Source organism: Dendrobates tinctorius, unplaced genomic scaffold, assembly GCF_039654945.1.
Source record: "Dendrobates tinctorius isolate UK_male_01 unplaced genomic scaffold, ASM3965494v1 ptg000058l, whole genome shotgun sequence".
Lineage (NCBI taxonomy): Eukaryota > Metazoa > Chordata > Amphibia > Anura > Dendrobatidae > Dendrobates > Dendrobates tinctorius.
This window is the reverse complement of record NW_027361726.1, coordinates 12,881,760-12,907,761: the sequence shown is the minus strand read 5'-3', so window position 1 is coordinate 12,907,761 and position 26,002 is coordinate 12,881,760. Positions and strand designations below refer to the sequence as shown.

The 26,002-nt window shown below is 43.4% G+C and overlaps 1 protein-coding gene across 5 annotated transcripts in view; it reads left to right on the top strand.

Moving 5' to 3' along the window:
* LRFN5 (leucine rich repeat and fibronectin type III domain containing 5) overlaps positions 1-26,002 on the top strand; it is a 337,342-nt gene that overhangs the window by 123,929 nt on the left and 187,411 nt on the right. For 3 of the 5 annotated variants that reach the window (XM_073578039.1, XM_073578038.1, XM_073578040.1), the window contains exons 2-3: positions 408-796; positions 889-1,104. The exons of the other annotated variants lie outside the window; for them this stretch is intronic. The gene's annotated coding sequence lies outside the window, so the exon portion shown is untranslated. The remainder of the gene's footprint in view (positions 1-407; positions 797-888; positions 1,105-26,002) is intronic. 5 annotated transcript variants of the gene reach the window in all.

Genomic DNA, 26,002 nt, shown 5'->3' with positions numbered 1-26,002 from the left:
AGGGGTAGTAATATAGTAGTTATATTCCTGTACATAGGAGCAGTATTATAATAGTTACATTCTTGTACATAGGGGCAGTATTATAGTAGCTATATTCTTGTACCTATGGGCAGTATTAAAAGTAGTTCTATTCTTGTACATAGGAGCAGTATTATAGTAGTTATATTCCTGTACATAGGGGCAGTATTGCAGTTTATATTTTCTTGCATATAGGAGCAGTATTATCGTAGATATATATATTTTTCAGGTAGATATATAGATAAACCGGCAGAGAAATTGATAGTCTAGAAAGATGGATCCATCATCTCTGCATTCTCAGTAACGCGCTCTGCAGTATTTTCGGCTTTGAATGCCTCTGACTTTTTTGTCCTGTTTTGCTATTCACTTTTCCTTTTTATGTGTTGCAGACACAGGATGAATAACATTTTCCATAAAACAGAGGAGAAATTATCTGTCAGGATTAAAGCAGAATCAGTCAGAAGAAGTGTATGTGTAAGCTTTGTGCGCAGTGTATGGGATATAATTATATAAAGCACAGAAGCGGAGTGCGAGGAAACCATATGGCAGAATAAGGGAAGAAGCGTCCAGAGGGCACCTTGAGGAGCTGGATTTCCTCCATTAACTGTTACTTATCAGTAAGAAAAAGATTAGATCCCAGGTCCTGTGTAATCAGCGTCAGTACATTTTGGAGCCACATTAGCAGCGTCTGTCCATCATTTTGTACTTTACCTCTACTTCTCCTATCGATGACGGAACAAGGCCATTGAAGGTCGCGAGGAGAGCGCACATCCTGCAGGTGTACATCGCACAATCATTTCTGTAAATTCTCCCATTTATCTGCGCTGCATCAAGACATCCTATGTTCATTTTTTGTATGATTTTTTTCAGAAATGTTGGTAATTCCGAGAAAATGAAGATTATCAGCGTTATATACACTGAACTTGCAGTTTTTTGCAGTAGTCAATCCAAAGAAGCAGAGCTGCAGTATAAAGCATGGTTTACAGATAAATCATTGGAAGAACTAATGAGATTAGTTGGTGGATTTTAGACAAACTTCAACTCCAACAGACAATGGAGCTTGTAGGAAATCACTGACCGTCTCCAGTAAGTCTCAATTTTACGGAACAGAGAACCCAAATTTTATGATATTTGGGTTTTGTCTCCCTCTATCAAATATTTCTACTATATACCTTGCTATATTACTTTGGACAGTTGTAATTGCTGCCAAAAATTATTTGTAAACCCCAAATTTATATTTTTGGTACTTGATTTTTGCAAATGCTGGGCAGAGGGTGTTAGAGTTCTCCTTTATGGAAGGGATATTATATTAGGACTTTACAAGCGGATTGTGTGTAATATCGTTTCCCGGAGAGCACAAGTCATCATCATGTAAAGAGATGACTGGCAATTCGTTGGACGGGGCCACTGAGATGTTCAGAGAGTGTGGTCGCATCATTTACTTTGACAATATCATTGTTAATTCCAATTATTAATTATGACGTTTCTCTTCTTAAATGTCAAGCAGAAGATGTCTGCAATGACAAGTCATATGTCTGTGTGCAGGAGGCCGTCACCGGTGCCAGCGGTGCAAAGGAGAATGTCAACCTATAGGTGGAGGGTATATATATTATATATAGAAAAAGTCAGTTTTCACTTTTTTATATTTAGAGCTGTGGAACATATTATCTGCAATTTACAGGGTCATATGTTCTAGATTTGCAGTTTTTACCACCCACAAAAATATTGCTTTTCCCTGGCTTCACAGCTCTTACAGGAGAAAACTCTGCACATAACTAGTAAATTTATCTCCTGTCATTAATTCCTTTAGTAGAATATTCTACAGCTGTACAGCTCTTACAATAGAGAGCTCTTCCAATAAAAGAGGATGTTGGGTCTAGTACTATAGGTTCCCCTAAAAGTAAATGACTACATAGAATATTCTGCAGATTTACTTCTCTAACAGTAGAGAACCCTTTCTATAACTGGTGATTTTGGGCCAAGCACAGTAGAAAGTTCCCCAAAAGTCAATTCTTCTGTAGATTATTTCACAGGTTTGTTTCTCTTACAATAACTGAGAATTTTAATTCCAATCAGATAAACCTGCTCCAGAAAAGTAAATTCCTTTGGTAGAATATTCTATAATTTCACTGCTTTCTTAGTAGGAAACCCTCCACATATCTGAGGAATTCATCGCCAGACATATAGCAGATCCTCAATACATAAATACACAAATTCCTTAGAAAGTCCTTCTCATACCTGGGAATTTTATCTCCTTTCAACCCAGTTGCCCCCAAAAAACCAAAAAAAAAGCTGAATTTATTTTGTAGAAAGTTCAACAAATTATTGCCTTTACTGTAGAGAACTCTCTTCATATCTGGGAAATTTACCAGTAGGCATATAGAAATTCTTACCCAAAAATTCAATATGTTTAATAGAAATATTCCACAGCTTAGCTGCTCTTACAAATGTGAATCGTTTTTTATAGCTGGACAAGTAGGCACTCTCCCAAAACGGAAATCCATTTGAGAGGCTATTTCACACCTTCACAGCTGTTACAGGAGAGAATACTTCTCATAGCTGGGGATTTAAGTTACAGTCATACAAGTGCTCCTACAGAAATACAGATGTATTTGTTGAATTATCAGACAGCTTCACTGCTCTTACTGTAGAAAGCCCTTCTCATAAATTAGCTTTTTATCTCCAGTCAAACACAGTAACAAACAAAGCTTCTTTGTTTAGAATACTCCAAAGCGTCACCGCTCTTACAGTAGAGAACCTTCTTCACAGCTTGGAGTTTACCTTTAGACTTATAGATACTGCACCAAAAAAGGAAATTCTTTTGATATAAATCCAAACTTTCATTGCTTTTACAGTAGAAAACAACATTTAAAACTGCGGATTTCATCTCAAGTCACATCATGTAGGAGTGCTCTCCGAAAGTAATTAATTTTGTTACAGTATATCACAATGTTGCTGCTCTTACAGTGAAGAACCCTTCTCATAATGTGGAATCTACCTAAAATTGTATAAAAGCTCCCAAAAATTTCTTTGGAGATAGTCCACAACTTCACTGCTCTTATAATAGAAAATCCCCCATATTTAGAAATTTCTTTTGTATCTTACGTAACCCTATACTGTTAAGATACACTTGTGCACTACAAAGCGTCACTTTGACACTGAACCATATGCTATCGCTCACTTTTTGGTGCTAAAATGTTGACATATGCATTTATGTCAGCATTTATCTATATTTTGGCACTGCATAGCACTATTATTAAGACACATGCTTGTGGGGTCAAATTTGGGTTTAATTTGGCACCATATGACGTTACTGCTTGGGCACAGATGAGTAATTTGGCACTGTATGGCATTAATGTTTAGACATGTCGCAGTATTATTTATGCACCGCAACATTTAGGCATAATTTGGCACTGCATGGCAGTTTTCTTTAGGCAGAGCAACATTTGATGTGTAATATGGCACTGCATAGCAGTATTAATTTGGCACATGCAGGTGTTGAAACATTTGGTCTTACCGTAATTTGGCACAGCATTGCAGTATTATTTATGAACATGCATGCATTGCAACATTTGGCTGTGATTTGGTACTTCAAGTAGATGGCAGTATTATTCAGGCACATGCATGAGTGGCAGTATTTACATGCTCTTGGCACTGTATAGCATCATTATATAGTCACTATTATTGTCCATTACTTCCAAAAGTCGTGACTTAACCCTGTAAGTAAGACTCAGCTTGGCTTGCTCCTCAGATCACCACAGCCATAGAAGATCTTTATATCTGCACAACGCTGAGTGATAAGCGCCACCTCACACTTCATTTAGAATTGTCAGGCCCACGACGGAACAAAGTCTAAACTGGGAGAATAGAGGTGCGGTCACAAAATCAAAACAGGACGACATGTTTCAGATTGACAAGTGTGACCAAGAAAATGGTTGGAGATATTAGAAGTTGCTTGAGATTCCGCACAAAGTAACAGTTTGTTTTCCCGAAGCGCCTTGGCGGATTGTCAGAGTGCACTGACAGCGGAGCGCGCAGCGGATAGTACAGTGATTGGTTCAGCAGATGCGCTCCAAATGTCCTGGGTGGACTGATTTCCTCCGTGACAGACAGGACTCATCACATAATGTCCCAATTGTCATTTACTCTACACTGACCTAGATTCTTTAATTTTCTTTCTCATCTACTCATTAATTGAGTTTCTATATGGTTCATCTTTCCTGTAATGAGTGTAATGTGGAATGAAGTTATGTCCCTCTTGCAGCTGTTGCAGTCTTCATTTCAACCGCTCATGAGGAGACAATGTATTGAGATTTTTGCACTTTTCAAAAGAAAATACTAAATATAAGCAAAAAGAAAATAAAAAATGGTCAAATAATGTAAAAGTGCAAGAAATAATGTTTTTGTTTTTTATTATTATTAAATATAATTATTAATAAGGCAAAACATTACATTACTGATCCTGAATTATACCCCAGAGCTGCACTCACAATTCTGCTGGTGCAGTCACTGTGTACATACATTACATTACTGATCCTGAGTTACATCCTGTATTATACCCCAGAGCTGCACTCACTATTCTGCTGGTGCAGTCACTGTGTACACACATTACATTACTGATCCTGAGTTACATCCTGTATTATACCCTAGACCTGCACTCACTATTCTGCTGGTGTAGTCACTGTGTACATACATTACATTACTGATCCTGAGTTACATCCTGTATTATACTCCAGAGCTGCACTCACTATTCTGCTGGTGCAGTCACTGTGTACATACATTACATTACTGATCCTGAGTTACATCCTGTATTATACTCCAGAGCTGCACTCACTATTCTGCTCGTGCAGTCACTGTGTACATACATTACATTACTGATCCTGAGTTACATCCTGTATTATACCCCAGAGCTGCACTCACTATTCTGCTGGTGCAGTCACTGTGTACACACATTACATTACTGATCCTGAGTTACATCCTGTATTATACTCCAGAGCTGCACTCACTATTCTGCTCGTGCAGTCACTGTGTACATACATTACATTACTGATCCTGAGTTACATCCTGTATTATACCCCAGAGCTGCACTCACTATTCTGCTCGTGCAGTCACTGTATACATATATTACATTACTGATCCTGAGTTACATCCTGTATTATACTCCAGAGCTGCACTCACTATTCTGCTGGTGCAGTCACTGTGTACATACATTGCATTACTGATCCTGTACTGATCCTGAGTTACATCCTGTATTATACCCCAGAGCTGCACTCACTATTCTGCTCGTGCAGTCACTGTGTACATACATTACATTACTGATCCTGAGTTACATCCTGTATTATACCCCAGAGCTGCACTCACTATTCTGCTCGTGCAGTCACTGTATACATATATTACATTACTGATCCTGAGTTACATCCTGTATTATACTCCAGAGCTGCACTCACTATTCTGCTGGTGCAGTCACTGTGTACATACATTACATTACTGATCCTGTACTGATCCTGAGTTACATCCTGTATTATACCCCAGAGCTGCACTCACTATTCTGCTCGTGCAGTCACTGTGTGCATATAATACATTACTTATCCAGTACACATACGGTACATGTTCACAACTTTGGCATACTTTACACATTGTGGTAAATATTATTGGATAAAGTTTCAAATCCTTTTTAAGTGTTAAAGAAAGTCACCTCTATCCAGTGTCAGTATGTCCAACAATCAGAAGCACAAAGACAGTGCATGGTGCATTTCTAAGATACAGTTAGGTCCATACATATTTGGACAGAGACAACATTTTTCTAATTTTGGTTCTAGACATTACCACAATGAATTTTAAACAAAACAATTCAGATGCAGTTGAAGTTCAGGCTTTCAGCTTTCATTAGAGGGTATCCACATTAAAATTGGATGAAGGGTTTAGGAGTTTCAGCTCCTTAACATGTGCCACCCTGTTTTTAAAGGGACCAAAAGTAGTTGGACAGATTAAATAATTGTAAATCAAATGTTCATTTCTAGTACTTGGTTGAAAACCCTTTGTTGGCAATGACTGCCTGAAGTCTTGAACTCATGGACATCACCAGACGCTGTGTTTCCTCCTTTTTGATGCTCTGCCAGGCCTTCACTGCGGTGGTTTTCAGTTGCTGTTTGTTTGTGGGCCTTTCTGTCTGAAGTTTAGTCTTTAACAAGCGAAATGCATGCTCAATTGGGTTGAGATCAGGTGACTGACTTGGCCATTCAAGAATATTCCACTTCTTTGCTTTAATAAACTCCTGGGTTGCTTTGGCTTTATGTTTTGGGTCATTGTCCATCTGACGATGTCTGAAAAAAAACAAACGTAAGAGATTTGGAGAAGCAGCAGATATACTTACCAAACGCACGAAAATAATCACCTCACGGTCTGCTTGCGCCAGTTCCTGCTGGGATGGGGAATATTCAGATTCCGAAGACATACTGCATGTAAAAATAATAAAACGCATTAGTACATATACAATTTAAAAGGACAGGAATAAATTTTTAGATGTAATAATACTCACATTCTTGACGCTGAAGCTAGGATTGAAGATGGGTTCGTTTTTGCTGAATTTCTGCTCTCCAGTCTGTCTCTATAGTTGTGGTACAGTGCTGGCAGACACCTCCTTTATATAGACAAGATTTTTTTTAGGTTGGGAATTTTATAACTTGTCTAACCAGTGGACACCAAAAAAAAACGCATGCGCACAAAAAAAGCATACATGCGCATGCCAATGCGCACGTATGCACACCCATAGACCATAATGGTAATTTTTTGCGCAAAACGTGCGCATGCGTTTTTTTAAAGCGGGTGGATGGACCAAAAAATGCAACATGTAGCGTCTGGAAAATAAAAACGCATACCACAAAAAAACGCAGAGCACGAAAAAAGCATATGTGCGCATGCCAATGCGCACATATGCGCACCCATGTTAAATATAGGGGAAAAAATGCATGCGCACGTATGCGCAAAAACGCAGCACAAAAAAACGCAAATGTGAAACCAGCCTAAATCTGGGAATGTCACTGTGCAGAACCGCATGTTCTGATTCTTCCTCCTCCTTCACCATGGCAAGTGTTGTCACACAGGTCCCCGACCGAAGAACCTCCACTTGATTATCCTCTACAGTTGGGGTGACTCGAGGTGGGGGTGACACTAATTACAGGTGTTTATTTACAATGATAGTACAACCATCTTGAGGAAATGGGGGGTGGATAAAGGCTGCATGAGTCTTTTGGTATGGTTGAGATTGATAATGAATTATGTTCAGAGAAGTAGACAATAAGCTATATATATATAGAAAGGACTTTGATTAGGGGACATGATAGGCCGCCCTAAACAGATGTGTTTTTAGGGAGCACCTAAAAATGTGTAAGTTGTGGTTATACTCCTATTTTCATGGGGGACAAAGGGTAAGAGGTGAGTCATCTAGGTAGAAGATTGAACTGAGCCGGACAAAGTCCAGATCAGGGGTGTTACCGTCTTTGTGTGTCTCAGAGTTTGAAAGTTGTGAGAGTCCACGAGAATCGGCAAGAGATAGAAGTTGGGATGCAGGTGGGAGGGTAGAGCTGTTGAAATCTCCCAAGATAAGGGTTGTCAATTCTGAAGACTTTAGGTGTGGCTGCAACACATAAAAGTGGTCAAGCAAGTTGGTGGGTGATCATGTGGGCCGGTATATCACTGCTACTCTGAGGGAGAGGGGAGGAAAGACCCTGATGGTGTGAACCTAAAAAGAAGAATGGTGTCCAATTGGCCTGCATTTATTTATTAGGTTAAAAACAAGATTGTTGTTGGCAGAGATGAGTGTAGGGTTATCGTGGAGTTAGCAGTGATCGTATGGCGGGATATACGCATATTCCATGTGTTGTAATCTGGACGTGGATAAGCCTTATGCTCACTATTACTTTTCTGAGAACTAATTATTGTGAACAGCCTGCGACCTCCTCGGATGATTCGTTGCCCACTCGTGTCAATGTCTGGATGATAGGGGCCAGCTGAGAGCTATTCGCTACGAAGATCAGAGCGCTTGTTTCTGTATGACTCATGGCCTGTGATCTCTGTGATTATTGCATGGCCACTCCAATCTATTGGGCATGGAAATTCAGCCTTTCCGCCTTGTGGACACAGACTGTTTCCGAAAGCTCATGGCTGTCGCAGTCCCCCAGTACCAGTTGCCCATTCACCATTACTACTCTAAGAAAGATGTGCCTGCGCTACAACAACAAGTTGCAGACAACATCACCTATTCCCTGAAAATTCTATGTCTGCCATGGTGCATTTCAACAATGACAACTGGACAAGCAAGCATGGACAGAGGAATTGCAGCTCAATGACTGGGCACTGGGTGTATCTGGTGGCTGTAGGGGCAGTCCGGGAAGGGGCTGTTCCACAAGTCTTGCAATCCCCAAGGCTTGCAGGGCACTTGGTGATGGAGAAATAAACCAATACACATGATAAGATAGTTAACTAAACTAATAGACAACAGAAGTTGGATAACTTAACTGCTAAACAGCTATGATTGCAGAAGGAAAGAAATACACACCAAAAACAAGGAGAACTAAGCTTCTAAACAACTTGGGTTGGAGAACTAAACTAGTACACAACAGGGGATGGAGAGCTACAGTAGTAGACATGAAAGTATCACTAGACACCAAGTCTTGGAATCCCCAGGGCTTGCGGAACAAACCCCTGAATGTAACAGTTCCTGCAGTGCTTCTGCCTCATCCACCTCCTCTAGGTCCTCCACCTGCGCTCTCAGCCCCTGCCTTAATTAAACACACATTCCAACACTGCAGAGAAAATGCCCCCACCTCCATACTGCGCAGCCAGGGCTCACCGTAATCAGGCAGTGTTTGCATTAATATGCCTTGGAGATAATAGTCATATAGATCAACATTTATGGACGCTATCAATGCCGAGTTTGAGCAATGGTTGTCTACACTCAACCTCGAGCCAGGGAAGGTGGTGTGTGATAATGTTGCAAACCTGGTGGCGGCCCTACGCTGGGCCAACCTTACACAGGTGCCTTGCATGGCTCGCATCTTCAACCTGATGGTACAGCAATTCCTCCGCCACTGTCCCAGCCTGGATGCATTGCTGCAGAAACCACTGTTGTTGTGTGATGACTTCCAGCATTCCACTTCAGTTGGTATAGAGATCTTTCTGACTACCGGTTATCCAGCTGATATGTGTAATGACCACACCATGGAATTAAACTCTGCACATGTTGCAGTGACTCTGGCAGTAGCGCCAAGACCTGGTGCAGTATGACATTTTTCATAGCCTGGCTCAACGCAGTATAGACATGGTGAAATTCACACTTGCGTAGTGGGCACAGGTGAAGGACCGCTGCACCCTACTGCACGTTTCCTTAATGGCTACTATAATGGTAAGTGGTGATGCCTTCATCAGCATCACTATTACTGTCATCTACATGCTGGAGCACACTTTAAATAGTCTATGTGAGGAGATGGTGGTGGTGGTGGTGGTGGTGGTCCTGGGGAAAGAAGTGGATTCATTTAGGGTTAACAATATCTATAAGTTCAGGCCTGTCATGTCACAGGTGGTTGCCATGGGAGGAACAAATGGAGAATGACCATGAAAAGGACAATAAGGAAGAGGTGATGGACGTGCAACAGTTAGGAGATGAAGACGATAATGATTCCCTCTATGTTGTCCATTGTCAGGAGGGGATGGAGGAAGAAAGCTTGAGTGTTATCCTGACACCAACACACTGTGAAATTGGACCTCATGAAAGAGACCGACCCATGAGCGCCTTCATGTAGCACTATCTGCAACATGATTGTTACTGACATAGTTATGATTTGAAATAGTGCTGACTACTGGGTTACCAGTGTGTTCTATCCACAATAAAAAAGTAAATTTTACATGTTGCTTCCCCACTGGAAAGGGAGCGCCCATGCTGCAGTATCAAAACATGCTGGTAGACAAACTTGACAGTGGTTTTTCCCAACACAGCAGTGAGGCACACAGTTTGCATCACAGTGATAGCTTTCCAACCACAGAAACGCTCTGTCATTGGCGCAAAAGCATTAGCAGTCTTGCAGTGCTGGAGTCCTGTGTTTCAACCCCACCAAGGACAGCATCTGCAAAGAGTTTGAATGTTCTACCCATGAATGTCCGCCAACAGTTTGTGAAAACCTGGAGCCCCCACACTTCCATGGTTTACTACGCGGTGGACTTTGGGAAAATGGCTGCCGGAGGTGGCACATGAACAGAAGGAGATGTCAGCACCAAGATCTCGGGAGATGAGATCTCAACACCAAGATCTCCATCTGCACATGCACTGCCCCCAGCAGCTATTTTCCTGGAGTCCACTGCATAGCAAACCATGGAAGTGCGGGAGCTCTGGGCTTTCACAAAATGTCGGCGGAGACTGCTCACCATCGAACACCCGCAGCGTCGCACATCCGAACACCCATTTCTCTCAGTCTGGGGTCCACAGCATCGTCCCACTCCTGCCTCTGCCAGCAGCGACGCTGGGACCCCGCTTCACCGCAGCCAATATCCCTTGTAAGCAGTAAGACGCCTGGATTGTAAGAAGCAACACCATTTTATTTTAAACATTTTTTTCCAATTTTTCTCAAAATTTGGGGTGTGTCTTATAATCCGGTGCGTCTTATAAACCGCAAAATATACGGTAAGTGATAAAATAAATGAAATTGATGCTCATCCACACTGAGGTGGCACACATAGCAGTTTTGTAGATTACTATTGTCAGAAAAATGAAAGGATAGTAGCACGGGTAGTTGACTCAAAGAGAGTCGAAGACTGCAGAAACTGGAGGCCTACTACTACAGGCAACACACAACCCCAGGCAGACCCAACCAGGAATCTACACATTTACAAACATTTATCGGCAGACACCAACAAATTAACATCAATTTTACCGCAGTAGAAATAGTATAATAGGGACCGACAGGTCTTCCACTACACCCAACCCAGCAGATGGACACCCAACCAGGACTGTTCACCTTTCCTCAAGTTATTGATAACATCTCCAGCAGCAGCAGCAGGCAAATAAGCCCCACTAAAGATATCAGAGATTGCAATAATGCAAGAACAATGCATCACACTAAAAACTACAACATCCAGTAACAGAAGTTGCCAGTTGTCTTTAAATAGAATGTCACATTAGTGGCTCACTAGTGCTTTCAGAAACATTAACACTTACCCCACATACACCTCGAACATCAAGCCTAAAACCCCTTCGTCCACGGCCTCGCTTTTTCCCAGTCATATTGCTCAGATAGAGGGCTAGGAGCACAGTATTAGCAACAAAAAATTAGATTTTTTTTTACTCTGCACAACCTCTGCAACCAGCTGAATTTCAGCGGCGCAAAATTAGAAGGTGAAATAAGGCGTGATGAATCGCGTTACAGAAAAAAGAATTGTTTCAGTGTCAATGAGGCCTGTAAAAAATATTTTAATGTGCGTGAGGTCTGCAGACAGCTTCATATCACCACCACAAAATGACCATGTGGGATTCGGCATGCTGTATCACATTCAGCAACAGAAAAAATTATAATTTTTTTAACCTCTTATCCTCTGGGTCATTTTCCGTTTTCGTTTTTTGCTCCCCTTCTTCCCAGAACCATAACTTTTTATTTTTAATGGCTATGTTAGGGTTTGTTTTTTTTGTGGGACGAGTTGTACTTTTGTATGGCACCATTGTATTTAACATATCGTGTACAGGAAAACAGGAAAAAAATTCCAAGTGCTGTTAAACTGCAAAAAAAGTGCAATTCCTCAGTTGTGTTTTGTTTTTTTACTGTATTCATTAAATGCTAAAACTGACCTGCCATTATGATTCTCCAGGTCATTATGAATTCATAGACACAAAGCATGTCTAGGTTCTATTTTATCTGAGTGATAAAAAAATTCCAAACTTTGGTAAAAAAAATAAAAAATAATAGTATCATTTTCCAAGACCTGTAGCGTCTCCATTTCTCATGATCTCGAGTTGGGTGATGGCTTATTTTTTGCGCCCCAAGCTGACGTTTTTATGGATACCATTTTGGTGTAGATATAATCTTTTAATTGCCTGTTATTGCATTTTATTGCGACCAAAAGTCATAATTCTGACGTTTTGACTTTTTTTTTCTCGTTATGCCGTTTAACGATTGGGTTAATTCTTTTTTTATATTGATAGATCTGGTGATTCTGAATATGGAGATACCAAATATGTGTGTGTTTGATTTTTTTTTATTGTTTTATTTTGAATGGGGAAAAAGGCGGGTTATTTGAACTTTTATATTATTTTTAAAAAAAACATTTTTTTTGTACTTTTTATATGCTTCAATAGTCTTAATGGGAGACTAGAAGCTGCAGTTGACAACTTGGGATACGGAGGGCTATACACATTTAACAGAAAAAATTATATATTTTTTAATGTGCAAGAGCTATGTACACTGTGGAATTTCACCACCACTAAATAACAAGGTGAGATATGGCATGCTGAATCACGGTAGCAACTGCAAAAAAATATTTCTTCATGTACAACAGCTCAAGTCACAGAACAATGTCACCACAGCACTAAATGACAAGGTGGGATACAGCAGGCTGTTTCACATTTAGCAACAGAAAAAATTAGAATTTCCATATCCCCACAGCACTAAATGACAAGGTGGGATACAGCAGACTTTTCACATTTAGCTAGTGAAAAATATAATTTAGAATGCTATACTCGTGCATGGAGCACTATAGAAGCAGTGCACAACACTCCTGTAGGACATGTGCCCTGCTGGCTTTGTCTGAGGACGTCATCTCACTGATATACAACCGCCTAACTAACTAGCTGAAATCTTGCTGTTAACAGTGGCAGCGTCAGGAGCAGCCTCACTGCGCTGTTACGGTGTCAAAATGGCGCTAAAACAAGATGTCCGCTATTTATATGGAGAGGGACATGTGACTTCAGCAGCCAATGACACAAGCCGTTGTGTCAGGACATTGTGGGTGTTTTCTGTGCCCTGATTGGCTAGCCACAATGTGCACACATAAAGTTAGGGGAAAAAATGACTGTTTATAAGAACGCCGCGCCTCTGACCTCTGCAAACCCCCTCCCCTCATCAAACACGTGCCAAACTCTCATGGTACACCACCATTATCGTTGCTAAAGTGCTGAAAATACTTTTGTGGCAACGCAAATATTTTCCTGCACTTTTTACTGAATGTTACCGATTTTTATCGATTTTATAAAATTTTGCCCGTGTTTCCGATCACGAATCCGAATGTACCATATTCGTGCCGAATTTATGTTTGGCGATCGTTTCGCTCATCACTGGTCTCTATGTATTATGTGTCTGGCTCACTCCCTGATCTCGCTCAGACCTTCGGTGATTTGGCAGAATGGAGATGAATTGCTTGGCATGGATGGAGGACAGTGCAGCGCTGTCCCTTTGCTGTGTGACATGTCACTTTATTTTTGACTGTGCAGGTACTTTCATGCTCCGTGAACCTTGTCATTACCTCGCCAGCTGTTTTCTGTCCACAAATCATATTGAGCGGAAATCTTAGATAAATAGAAATACATTTTCTGGCAGTTTTACTACTATTGACAAACTGGAAAGGAGGAAGACAAGTCATAACTATTTGTAGAGACGATCCTCTATCCAGCCGCTGCCACAGGCTCCTCTATAGATTTTTACATACTCAAAGCCATGATATGAGGGGCTGCTGATAACTCTTTGGCTTTGTGATCTTTTTTTGTTTCTATGGTAACGAATGTTACATGACATGAAAGCCTTATGTGTCTAATATATGTTTTCACAATTTTGTGCTTTTAGCTTATGGCAACAGTGTTCTACGAACGCGGGAAAACAAAATGGCGGAGTCTAATGCGATATTCACAGCAAATGAGAACAGAGGAGTGATAAAATTCTTGTTTCTGCAAGGAAAGTCTGTGAAGGATATTCATGGTAATATGTCGCAGACATTGGGGGATCAATGTCTTTCATATTCTACAGTTAAGAACTGAGTTGCCAAATTTAAAACGGTCCACTTCAGCACCAACAATGAGGAACGTCCCGGACGACCGAGAGTGGTTGTTGTTCCGGAGATCGTTGATGCTGTGCACAACCTCATACTGGAGAATTGGCAAATTTCAGCTAAAGCAATAGCGGACATCATGGGGATTTCCCGTGAAAGTGTTTGTGTAATTATCCATGAAGAGAACTGTAGGAGAAAAGGAGCGCAAATAGGGTCTTCTCCAATAGATTCAGAATCTGTTATTCAGAAAACTGCTCACCTGGTGCCCCTTTGACAAGGCATGTAAACGTGAGCTGCCGCAGATCCACAGGTCAGGCATTGACCATATCAGGAATCATACAATTGAACTTTGTGGATGTCATCCGCCTTGCTGAACAAATAGAAGTCCTGAAGTATTGAAGAAAAGGAATGGTGGCTTGATTCAAAGCATTTCAAAGTCTATACATGACTTTTTCCTCATGAATTACCACATACATATCTACATACATTATATGTATGTGGTAATTTCTGAGGAAGATGTTATACATGTATGGTTCCTGTAATTATCCATGAATGTTTGGACATGAAGAAGCTATCTGCAAAGTGTGTCCCCAAATGTTTGACAACAGGTCAGAAAAGTTAAAATTTCCAGATCCATTTGTCAGCATCTCCAGACTGATAAGAATTTCCTGGATCGACTGGTCACTATGGATGAGACCTGGATTTATTTGTATGACTCTGAAACCAAGGAGCAGTCAAAAGAGTGGAGGCACAGTGGTTCTCCTCATCTACAGAAGTTCATGGTGCAAAAATCAGCCACTAAGGTGATGTTCTGTGTTCTGGGATAAGGAGGGCGTGCTGCTAGTGGACTAACTTCAAAAGGGTTCCACCATCAATGCAAGGTATTACAATGAACTTTTGGACCAATTGAAGACAGCTCTGAAGGCCAAAAGGTGAAGCAAACTGTCCAAAGGAATCTTGTTCCTGCAAGACAATGCCTCCGCTCACACTACACAAACGACCAAGGCAAAACTGGCGGAGCTGGCTTCCACCTCGCTGACCACCAGGGGCGGGCTGGGTGGCAGGGAGGCATATGCCCACCGGGCCGCTCCCCCAGGCGCACAGGTCGGGCCGGCAGCTTTCTCTGAGCTGTGCGTAGCTGTCTTACCTTGATAGCTGCACATCTCCGACTCTCTCCCTCCGCCCTCCCTGGACTTCTGGTCAGGTGACATGGCTGTAGCTAGAATGTAGGGGCTCCTTGCAGGTCCTGACTACAGCCCATACATTCTAGCTGTCTCAGTAGTCAATGTGCTAGACTGTAGGGGCTTCTTTCAGGGCCTCTCAGCAGCCCATACAGTCTAGCTGATTCTCTGCTGAAAATGATACAATGTATGGCGGGCTCCTTCCAGGCACAGCATCTACCATGACAAGAGGAGCTGCAGCTGTGCCTGCTGGGGATTACTTGTGAGGTAAATATGAAAAACGTTTTTTTTTTCTTTATGAAATGAATTAAATGGGTGAGGGGGCTGCAAATGATGAGGGGGGGCTGCCAATGGTGGAGCAGGTGCTGGAAATGATGGAGCGGGTGCTGTAAATGATGGAGTGGGTGCTGGAAATGGAGTGGGTGCTGGAATTGATGGAGGGGGCTGGAAATGATGGAGTGGGCCTGCAAATGATGGAGGGGGCTGCCAATGATGGAGGGGGGCTGCAGTGCAAATGATGGAGGGGGTGCTGACAATGATGGAGGGGGTGCTGCCAATGATGGAGGGGGTGCTTCAGTGCAAATGATGGAGCTGGGCTACAAATGATCATGGAGGGGGTGCTGGAAATGATGGAGGGGGCTTCAAATGATGGAGGGGGGCTACAAATGATGGATGGGGTGCTAGAAATGATAAAGTGGGGCTGCAAATGATGGAGGCGGCTGCAAATGATGGGAGGGGGTGCTGGAAATGATGGAGGGGCTGCAAATGATGGAGAGGGAGCTGGAAATGATAAAGTGGGGCTGCAAATGATGGAGGGGCTGCAAATGATGGGAGGGGGTGCTGGAAATGATGGAGGGGCTGCACATGATGGAGGGGGTGCTGGAAATGATGGAGGGGGTGCTGGAAATGATGGAGGGGCTGCAAATGATGGAGAGGGAGCTGGAAATGATAAAGTGGGGCTGCAAATGATGGAGGGGCTGCAAATGATGGGAGGGGGTGCTGGAAATGATGGAGGGGCTGCACATGATGGAGGGGGTGCTGGAAATGATGGAGGGGGTGCTGCAAATGATGGAGGGTCTGCAAATGATGGAGAGGGAGCTGGAAATGATGGAGGGGGCTGCAAATGATGGAAGGGGTGCTGGAAATGATGGAGGGTTGCTGGAAATGATGGAGGGGGGCTGCAAATGATGGAGGGGGGCAGCAAATGATGGAGTGGGGGCTGCAAATGATGGAGGGGGTGCTGGAATTGATGGAGCGGGCCTGCAAATGATGGAGTGGGCCTGCAAATGATGCAGGGGGCTGCAAATGATGGAGGGGGCTGCAAGTGATGCAGGGGGCTGCAAATGATGGGAGGGGGTGCTGGAAATGATAAAGTGGGGCTGCAAATGATGGGAGGGGGTGCTGGAAATGATAAAGTGGGGCTGCAAATGATGGGAGGGGGTGCTGGAAATGATGGAGGGGCTGCAAATGATGGAGGAGGTGCTAGAAATGATAAAGTGGGGCTGCAAATGATGGAGGGGGTGCTGCAAATGATGGAGGGGGTGCTGCAAATGATGGAGGGGGTGCTGCAAATGATGGAGGGGGTGCTGCAAATGATGGGAGGGGGTGCTGGAAATGATGTAGGAGCTGCAAATGATGGAGGGGGTGCTAGAAATGATAAAGTGGGGCTGCAAATGATGGGAGGGGGTGCTGGAAATGATAAAGTGGGGCTGCAAATGATGGAGGGGGTGCTGGAAATGATGGAGGGGGCTGCAAATGATGGAGGGGGTGCTGGAAATGATGGAGGGGCTGCAAATGATGGAGGGGGTGCTGGAACTGATGGAGGGGGCTGCAAATGATGGAGGGGGCTGCAAATGATGGAGGAGGTGCTGGAAATGATGGAGGGGGCTGCAAATGATGGAGCGGGCCTGCAAATGATGGAGTAGGTGCTGGAAATGATGGAGGGGGCTGGAAATGATGGAGGGCGGCTGCAAATGATGGATGGGCAGCTACAAATGATGGAGGGGGTGCTGCAAATGATGGAGGGGGTGCTGCAAATGATGGGAGGGGGTGCTGGAAATGATGTAGGAGCTGCAAATGATGGAGGGGGTGCTAGAAATGATAAAGTGGGGCTGCAAATGATGGGAGGGGGTGCTGGAAATGATAAAGTGGGGCTGCAAATGATGGAGGGGGTGCTGGAAATGATGGAGGGGGCTGCAAATGATGGAGGGGGTGCTGGAAATGATGGAGGGGCTGCAAATGATGGAGGGGGTGCTGGAACTGATGGAGGGGGCTGCAAATGATGGAGGGGGCTGCAAATGATGGAGAAGGTGCTGGAAATGATGGAGGGGGCTGCAAATGATGGAGCGGGCCTGCAAATGATGGAGTAGGTGCTGGAAATGATGGAGGGGGCTGGAAATGATGGAGGGCGGCTGCAAATGATGGATGGGCAGCTACAAATGATGGAGGGGGCCTGCAAATTATGGAGGGAGTGCTGGAAATGATGGAGGGAGCTGCAAATGATGGAGGGGGCTGCAAATGATGGAGGGGGTGCTGGAAATGATGGAGGGGCTGCAAATCATGAAGGGGGGCTACAAATGATGGAGGGGGTGCTGAAAATGATGATGGGGGATGCAAATGATTAGAGGGGGTGCTGCAATTTGCAAATTATGGAATGGGGCCTGCAAATGTTGGAAGGGGCTGCCAATGATGGAGGGGGACTGCGTATGATGATGTGAGGGAGGGGATAGGGGACTGCACATGAACGAAAGGGGACTGCACATGATGAAGTGGGGGAGAATGAGGGACTGCAAATGATGAAGTGAGGGGGTAAGGGGGACTGCAAATGATGTAGAGAGGGGGGAAGGGGGACAGCAAATGATGAAATTAGGGATGGGGATAGCAATTGAATTGAAGGTGGGGGATGGGGAGAACAAATGAGGACCTGGGAGAGAGCAAATAATTAATTTTCAGGGTGATGGGAGTAAATGATGTATTGAATGTGGGGTAGAGCAGTTGATAATGAATAGAGGGTGGGAGAGAAAGACATGACAATGAATTGGGGCGGAAGGGGCATATAAATATAATGAATTGGGGGAGCGGGAGGCACATATTGGGGGACATTGAGGATGCAGTGACTGGTAATGAATTGGAGGAAGAGTACAGGGGCTAATTAATGTATATATTTATTAGGTGGGGAAATTGCTATTTATTGTTGGTGGGGGCGCAGTGGTGAATTATAATTTATATTTGGAACGGTGGATTATTATATATTAATGGTGGGTGCACGTCTGTATTTAAATGTGTAGTGTAGAAGAAAGGGGAAAAATGGGGACTGTGCTCTGGAAGCCGTGCTGTAGGTAACTATGTGTTATTTTATGCAGAGACGAGTCCTGGCTGAAGGAAATGATGGCGGTCTGCGCTGCATAAAAAAGAAAAGCAAAGATGAGGGACTTCAGCTGGAGACGTCACTGTGAGTAAGTGTGCTACCTGTACACTAACACTATACACTATAACCTGTTCAATGTGCACTATATACAGAGGTACTGTGCATAATGTCACAGGTAATCACTGTATTACCTGTACACTGACACTATATACAGAGGTACTGTGTATAATGTCACAGGTAATCACTGTATTACCTAGACACTGACACTATATACAGAGCTTCTGTGTATAATGTCACAGGTAATCACTGCATTACCTGGTCACTGACACAATATACAGAGCTTCTGTGTATAATGCCACTGGTGATCACTGTATTACCTGTACACTGACACTATATACAGAGCTTCTGTGTATAATGTCACTGGTGATCACTGTATTACCTGTACACTGACACTATATACAGAGCTCCTGTGTATAATGTCACTGGTGAGCTCTGTATTAACTGTACACTATATACAAAGCTCCTGTGTATAATGGCATTAGTGTTTTTTTTTAACAATAATCTGTATTGTAGTATTCGGTCACTATATGGTGGTACAGGAAAGATGTATATCTTTGTACCGTGTTAGCCAGAGGATAGAAAAATATTCAGGATTGAGAGTCCTCAGTAGTTGATACCTTTTAATGGCTAACTGAAAAGATGGTAACCCATTGCAAGCTTTCGAGACTACTCAGGTCGACCTGAGTAGTCTCGAAAGCTTGCAATGTGTTACCATCTTTTCAGTTAGCCATTAAAAGGTATCAACTACTGAGGACTCTCAATCCTGAATATTTTTATATGGTGGTAGTATGTGATCTGGTTATGGTGTGGCGGTATTTCTCCCTGTATGTGGTATTATTTGGCACTATGTGATGGTAATATGTGGTCTGGTCATGGTATGGAGGTATTTGTTCCTTATATATGGTTTTATTCAATCGCTATGTGGTGGTAATATATGGTCTGGTCAAGGTGTGACGGTTTTTGTCCCTTGTATGTGGTATGAATGTTCATTCTAAAAAATATATGCAACTCATTCCCTTAAAGAAAAATAAATAAAAATAAACCTAAAAAGAGTATTGGCTATTTTAGGAAATGTTTAATAAGTAAGAGTAGAATATGGCCCAGCCAAAAGAGTCTACCTTGTTGTTGTGGTGGTGGCTTAAAAATTCTTTTGGCCAAAACAAAAGCTGCTGGTTATGTGTGTGATCTGGTATTTGCTGGGAACTGTTAATAGATTGGTGAGGACGTGGTGTAGAAAATAAGTTTTTCCAAGAGCGGGCGGTGGGACTGTGGAAGGCTCGATGTGTGGAGGCCTGGGTGGAGTCTCAAGGAGTCCTGAAAATGTTGCCAGTATGGGGCCCCGAAATTCCTAGTGGCAGCCCTGACTGTAATCATGTGTGTGTTCTACAGGACTGGTATCTACCAATATACGGTTCCTGTAAGGTGGGACTAGTGCTCTTTTTAGTAGCTTTTGTTTTTTTATTTATTTAGTAACAGCTTAATGTGTTTCAGTCATTATGTAGCAGAAGGTGTATGGTGGTGTCATTGGTCTGATTAGAGTGTTTTGTTATGTAGAGGTAATGGTCATATTATATTATGTATTCGCGGTGTGGTGTGATAGTAGAGTGGGCATTGTGCAGACGTATTATTTTGGCCTTTTATAGTATTAATATTGATCATATTGGTTTTTGCATTGTGTGTTTTTGGGTAGCAACAGTGGTATACTGTAATTATATATACATGCTATTTTAAGTGGCTAAAGGTTGGTCTTATGGGAGACATGCACTTTGGGGCTTGGGCCCTTCAGCTTTAAGGACCCTTTCAATGCCCCTGTCACACTGTGTGTTTAAATATCCATGTTTCTGGAGTTGTATGTTTGTAAGTAAGCTCAGTTATGGTAGCATATCTAAGCAGTAACCTTGGTTCTGATACTGTATTGATGTAGTAATCTAGATTCTGGTACAATATGTATGCCATAAGCTTGGTTCTGTTTCTGTATCTTGTAGACATAGTAAGCTCTGTTCTGCTTCCTTATCTCTGTAGTAAGCTCTGTTCTGCTTCCTTATCTCTCTAGTAAGCTCGGTTCTGCTCCCATATCTCAGGAGTAAGCTCCGTTCTGCTCCCATATATCAGGAGTAAGCTCGGTTCTGCTCCCATGTCTCTGGATTAAGCTCTGTTCTGCTCCTATATCTCTGTAGTAAGCTCGGTTCTGCTCCCATATCTCTGCAGTAAGCTCAGTTCTGCTCCCTTATCTCTGCAGTAAGCTCGGTTCTGCTCCCATATCTCTGTAGTAAGGTCGGTTCTGCTCCCATATCTCTGTAGTAAGGTCGGTTCTGCTCCCTTATCTCTGCAGTAAGCTCGGTTCTGCTCCCATATCTCTGTAGGAAGCTTGGTTCTGCTCCCATATCTCTGTAGTAAGCTCTGTTCTTTTCCCATATCTCTGTAGTAAGCTCCAGTCAGTTTCCTTGTCTACGTAGCAATCTTGGTTCCGGTCTCGTGTCTATATAGTCAGCTTGCTTCTGTTGCAGTATCTATGTAGGCAGCAAACTTGGTTCTGCTCCCATATATATGCAGCTATCTCCATTCTGTTCCCATATCTATGTACCAGCCTGTTATTAAAGCCTGTTATCTCTGCTGCTTTAATGCTGCTTTAATGCAGCAGCCAGAGATAAGCAGGGCAAAAGCACCGCAACTGGAGGGCCTCTGCCTTGTGATTGCCCCCCAGGCTGCAAAGTGCCAGCCAGCCGCTGTTGACCACCCACCTTATTCACCAGATCTAGCACCCTCCAACTATCATCTGTTTCCAAACCTGAAGAAACACTTCAAGGGTATCAAATTTCACACCATTTCTGATGCCATGGCTGTTATGGATGCCTGGTTTGAGGTTTGAAATACCCATGTAAGAAGTGTGTTGACATCAGTGGAGAGTATGTGGAATAAATGTAAAGTTTCAACTTCCTATCTTGTTTCTTTCTGGGTAAAGCCAAAGACTTATCAGTAGTGTTGAGCATTCCGATACCGCAAGTATCGGGTATCGGCCGATACTTGCTGTATCGGAATTCCGATACCGACTTCCGATATTTTTTCAATTTTTTCAATTTCCCACACAGCAATGGCATAAAGTGAGACTAGGGACTTTTTTTTTTTTTAAGTGGCGGAGGAATACAGTGCGGAAGGATACCTACCTTCCGTCATTGGATTCCTGCAGCCCGTAGAGAACGGCAGCAACAGCTGATGCTGCAGTTCTCTACCCAAGATCGTCGTGGGACACACTCGTGGACTGCTTCGGATCGTGGGTGAGTATTTTTGTGGTTTGTTATGTTAATATTTATTCCGTAAAAGACAATGGCTTCGGGGAACAATGTGACAAGTATTGGTAAGTATGTTACTCTATGTTATATGTACTGTATGTCTATGTATGTATTGTATGAATGTATTGTATGTAGTATGTATGTAGTATATATGTGGTATGTATGTAGCATGTAGTATGTATGTAGTATGTATGTAGCATGCATGTAGCATGCAGTATGTATGTAGCATGCATGTAGTATATATGTAGTATGTATGTAGCATGTAGTATGTATGTAGCATGCATGTAGTATATATGTAGCATGTATGTAGCATGTAGTATGTATGTAGTATGTATGTAGTATATATGTAGTATATATGTAGCATGTAGTATGTATGTAGCATGCATGTAGTATATATGTAGTATGTATGTAGCATGCATTATTATTATTTATTGTTATAGCGCCATTTATTCCATGGCGCTTTACATGTGAGGGGGGTATACATAAAAACAAGTACAATAATCTTAAACAATACAAGTCATAACTGGTACAGGAGGAGAGAGGACCCTGCCCGCGAGGGCTCACAATCTTCAAGGGATGGGTGATAATACAGTAGGCGAGGGTAGAGCTGGTCGTGCAGCGGTTTGGTCGATCGGTGGTTACTGCAGGTTATAGGCTTGTCGGAAGAGGTGGGTCTTCAGGCTCTTTTTGAAGGTTTCGATGGTAGGTGAGAGTCTGATATGTTGTGGTAGAGAGTTCCAGAGTAGGGGTGATGCGCGAGAGAAATCTTGTATGCGATTGTGGGAAGAGGAGATAAGAGGGGAGTAGAGAAGGAGATCTTGTGAGGATCGGAGGTTGCGTGCAGGAAAGTACCGGGAGACGAGGTCACAGATGTATGGAGGAGACAAGTTGTGGATGGCTTTGTATGTCATGGTTAGGGTTTTGTAATGGAGTCTCTGGGCAATTGGGAGCCAGTGAAGGGATTGACAGAGGGGAGAAGCTGGGGAATAGCGGGGGAGGCCGCAGAGCATGAGGTTGCAGTAGTCAAGGCGAGAGATGATGAGGGCATGGACTAGGGTTTTTGCAGATTCTTGGGTGAGGAATGAACGGATGCGTGAAATATTTTTGAGTTGAAGTCGGCAGGAAGTGGAAAGGGTTTGGATATGTGGTTTGAAGGAGAGATCAGCATCAAGGATTACTCCGAGGCAGCGAGCTTGTGGGACTGGGGAGAGTGGGCAGTCATTTACTGTAATTGATAGGTTCGTAGGGGGGGTCACGTGGGATGGGGGAAAGATGATGAATTCTGTTTTGTCCATGTTGAGTTTCAGATATCTAGTGGAGAAGAAGGATGAAATAGTGGACAGACATTGAGGGATTCTGGTTAGTAGGGAGGTGATATCTGGTCCAGAGATGTAGATCTGTGTGTCATCAGCATAAAGATGATACTGAAAGCCATGAGATTCTATGAGCTGTCCCAGGCCAAAGGTGTAAATAGAGAACAGCAGGGGCCCTAGGACTGAACCTTGTGGGACTCCGACAGATAGGGGGCGAGGTGAGGAGGTGGTGTGCGAGTGGGAGACGCTGAATGTCCGGTCTGTTAGGTATGATGAGATCCAGGAGAGGGCCAAGTCTGTGATGCCGAGGGATGAGAGGGTCTGTAATAATAGGGAATGGTCCACTGTGTCAAAGGCAGCCGACAGGTCCAGGAGGAGGAGGACAGAGTAGTGTCGCTTGCTCTTGGCAGTTAAGAGGTCATTGGTGACCTTAGTAAGGGCAGTTTCAGTGGAGTGGTGTGACCGGAAGCCAGATTGTAAGCGGTCGAAGAGGGAGCAAGAAGAGAGATGGGAGGACAGTTCAAGGTAGACGTGTTGTTCCAGTAGCTTGGAGGCGTATGGGAGAAGTGATATAGGGCGATAGCTAGATACAGAGGATGGGTCAAGAGAGGGCTTTTTGAGGATAGGTGTGATGGAGGCATGTTTAAAGCTTGAGGGGAAAACACCAGTTGTTAGTGATAGGTTGAAGAGATGGGTTAGGGTTGGGATGAAGACTGTGGTGAGGTTTGGGATGAAGTGGGATGGGATCGGGTCGAGTGCACAGGTGGTGAGATGTGATCTTGAGAGTAGAGTGGAGAGTCGATCTTCTGTAATGGTGGAGAAGTTGGTTTTGAAGGTGGAGGGCTGGGAAGTCGGGAGGAAGGGCTCTGGGGGTTGTTGACCAAAACTGTCCCTGATGTTATCAATTTTCTGCTTGAAAAATGAGGCAAAGTCTTCAGCTGAGATGAGTGGGGAGGGAGGAGGTGCTGGGGGGCGGAGGAGAGAATTGAAGGTGTTGAATAACTGTTTAGGGTTGTGAGACAGGGAGGATATGAGAGATGAGAAGTAGGTTTGTTTAGCTGTGGCGAGTGTGGTCTTGAAAGTAGTGAGGGACTGTTTGAATGCGATGAAATGCTCGTTGGAGTGGGATCTTTTCCATCTGCGCTCAGCAGCCCTGGAAGCTCGCCTCAGCTCTTTGGTCAGGCTGGTGTGCCAGGGCTGTCTGTTGATTTTGCGAGTTTTGGTATGTGTAAGTGGGGCAGCGGATTCCAAAGCTACAGCTATTGTGGTGTTATATAGAGCGGCAGCGTCATCCGCATTGTGTAAGGAACTTATATCTGTAAGAGGGAGGAGGGATTCGGAGAATGAGTGTAGGTCAAGGTGTTTAAGATTCCTGCGAGGGTGTGAAAGTTTGTGGGGTGGGGATTGTAGACATGGAGTGAAGAGGGAAGAGAATGTGAGCAGGTTGTGGTCAGAGAGAGGAAGAGGTGAGTTAGAGAGGTTAGATAGGGAGCAGAGGCGGGTGAAGATGAGGTCCAGTGTGTGACCATCTTTGTGGGTGGCTGTAGAAGACCATTGAGTGAGGCCGAAGGAGGAAGTGAGAGATAGAAGTTTAGTGGCAGCTGAGAGGGAAGTGTCAATGGGGATGTTGAAGTCGCCCATGATGATAGTAGGGATGTCCACGGAAAGGAAATGAAGTAACCAGGTGGTGAAGTGGTCAAAGAAGGTGGTGGCTGGCCCTGGGGGGCGGTAGATGACAGCCAGTTGGAGGTTGGAGGGGGAGTAGATGCGCACAGAGTGCACCTCAAAGGAAGGGAGGGTAACAGAGGGTGGCAGTGGGATTGGGGTGAAGGAGCAGGTATCTGACAGGAGAAAACCAACTCCTCCACCATGTTTGCTGCTGGGGCGGGGGGTGTGAGAAAGGTGGAAGCCGCCATACGAAAGTGCAGCAGGAGAGGCTGTGTCAGAAGGGGTGAGCCAGGTTTCGGTGATGGCGAGGAAGGAGAGTTTGGTAGTAACAAAAAGATCATGGATGTAGGAAAGCTTGTTGCAGACAGAGCGAGCGTTCCACAGAGCTACTTTTAGTGGGACTGGGGAAGCGGGGGCTGGGTGAATGGGTATAAGGTTGGAGAGGTTACGGAAGGTTGTGATAGAGCATGGATGGGAGGTAGAAATGACTGTGGGAATGTGGTGAGGAGGACCAGGATTTGGAGAGATATCACCAGCAGTGATATGCATGTAGTATGTATGTAGTATGTATGTAGTATATATGTAGTATGTATGTAGCATGCATGTAGTATATATGTATGTAGCATGTAGTATGTATGTGGTATGTATGTAGTATATATGTAGCATGTAGTATATATGTAGTATGTATGTAGCATGTAGTATGTATGTAGCATATATGTAGTATGTATGTAGCATGCATGTAGCATGCAGTATGTATGTAGCATGCATGTAGTATATATGTAGTATGTATGTAGCATGTAGTATGTATGTAGCATGTAGTATGTATGTAGCATGTAGTATGTATGTAGCATGCATGTAGTATATATGTAGTATGTATGTAGCATGTAGTATGTATGTAGTATGTATGTAGTATATATGTAGTATGTATGTAGCATGTAGTATGTATGTAGTATGTATGTGGTATGTAGTATGTATGTGGTATGTATGTAGTATGTATGTAGCATGCATGTAGTATATATGTAGTATGTATGTAGCATGTAGTATGTATGTAGCATGTATGTAGTATATATGTAGTATGTATGT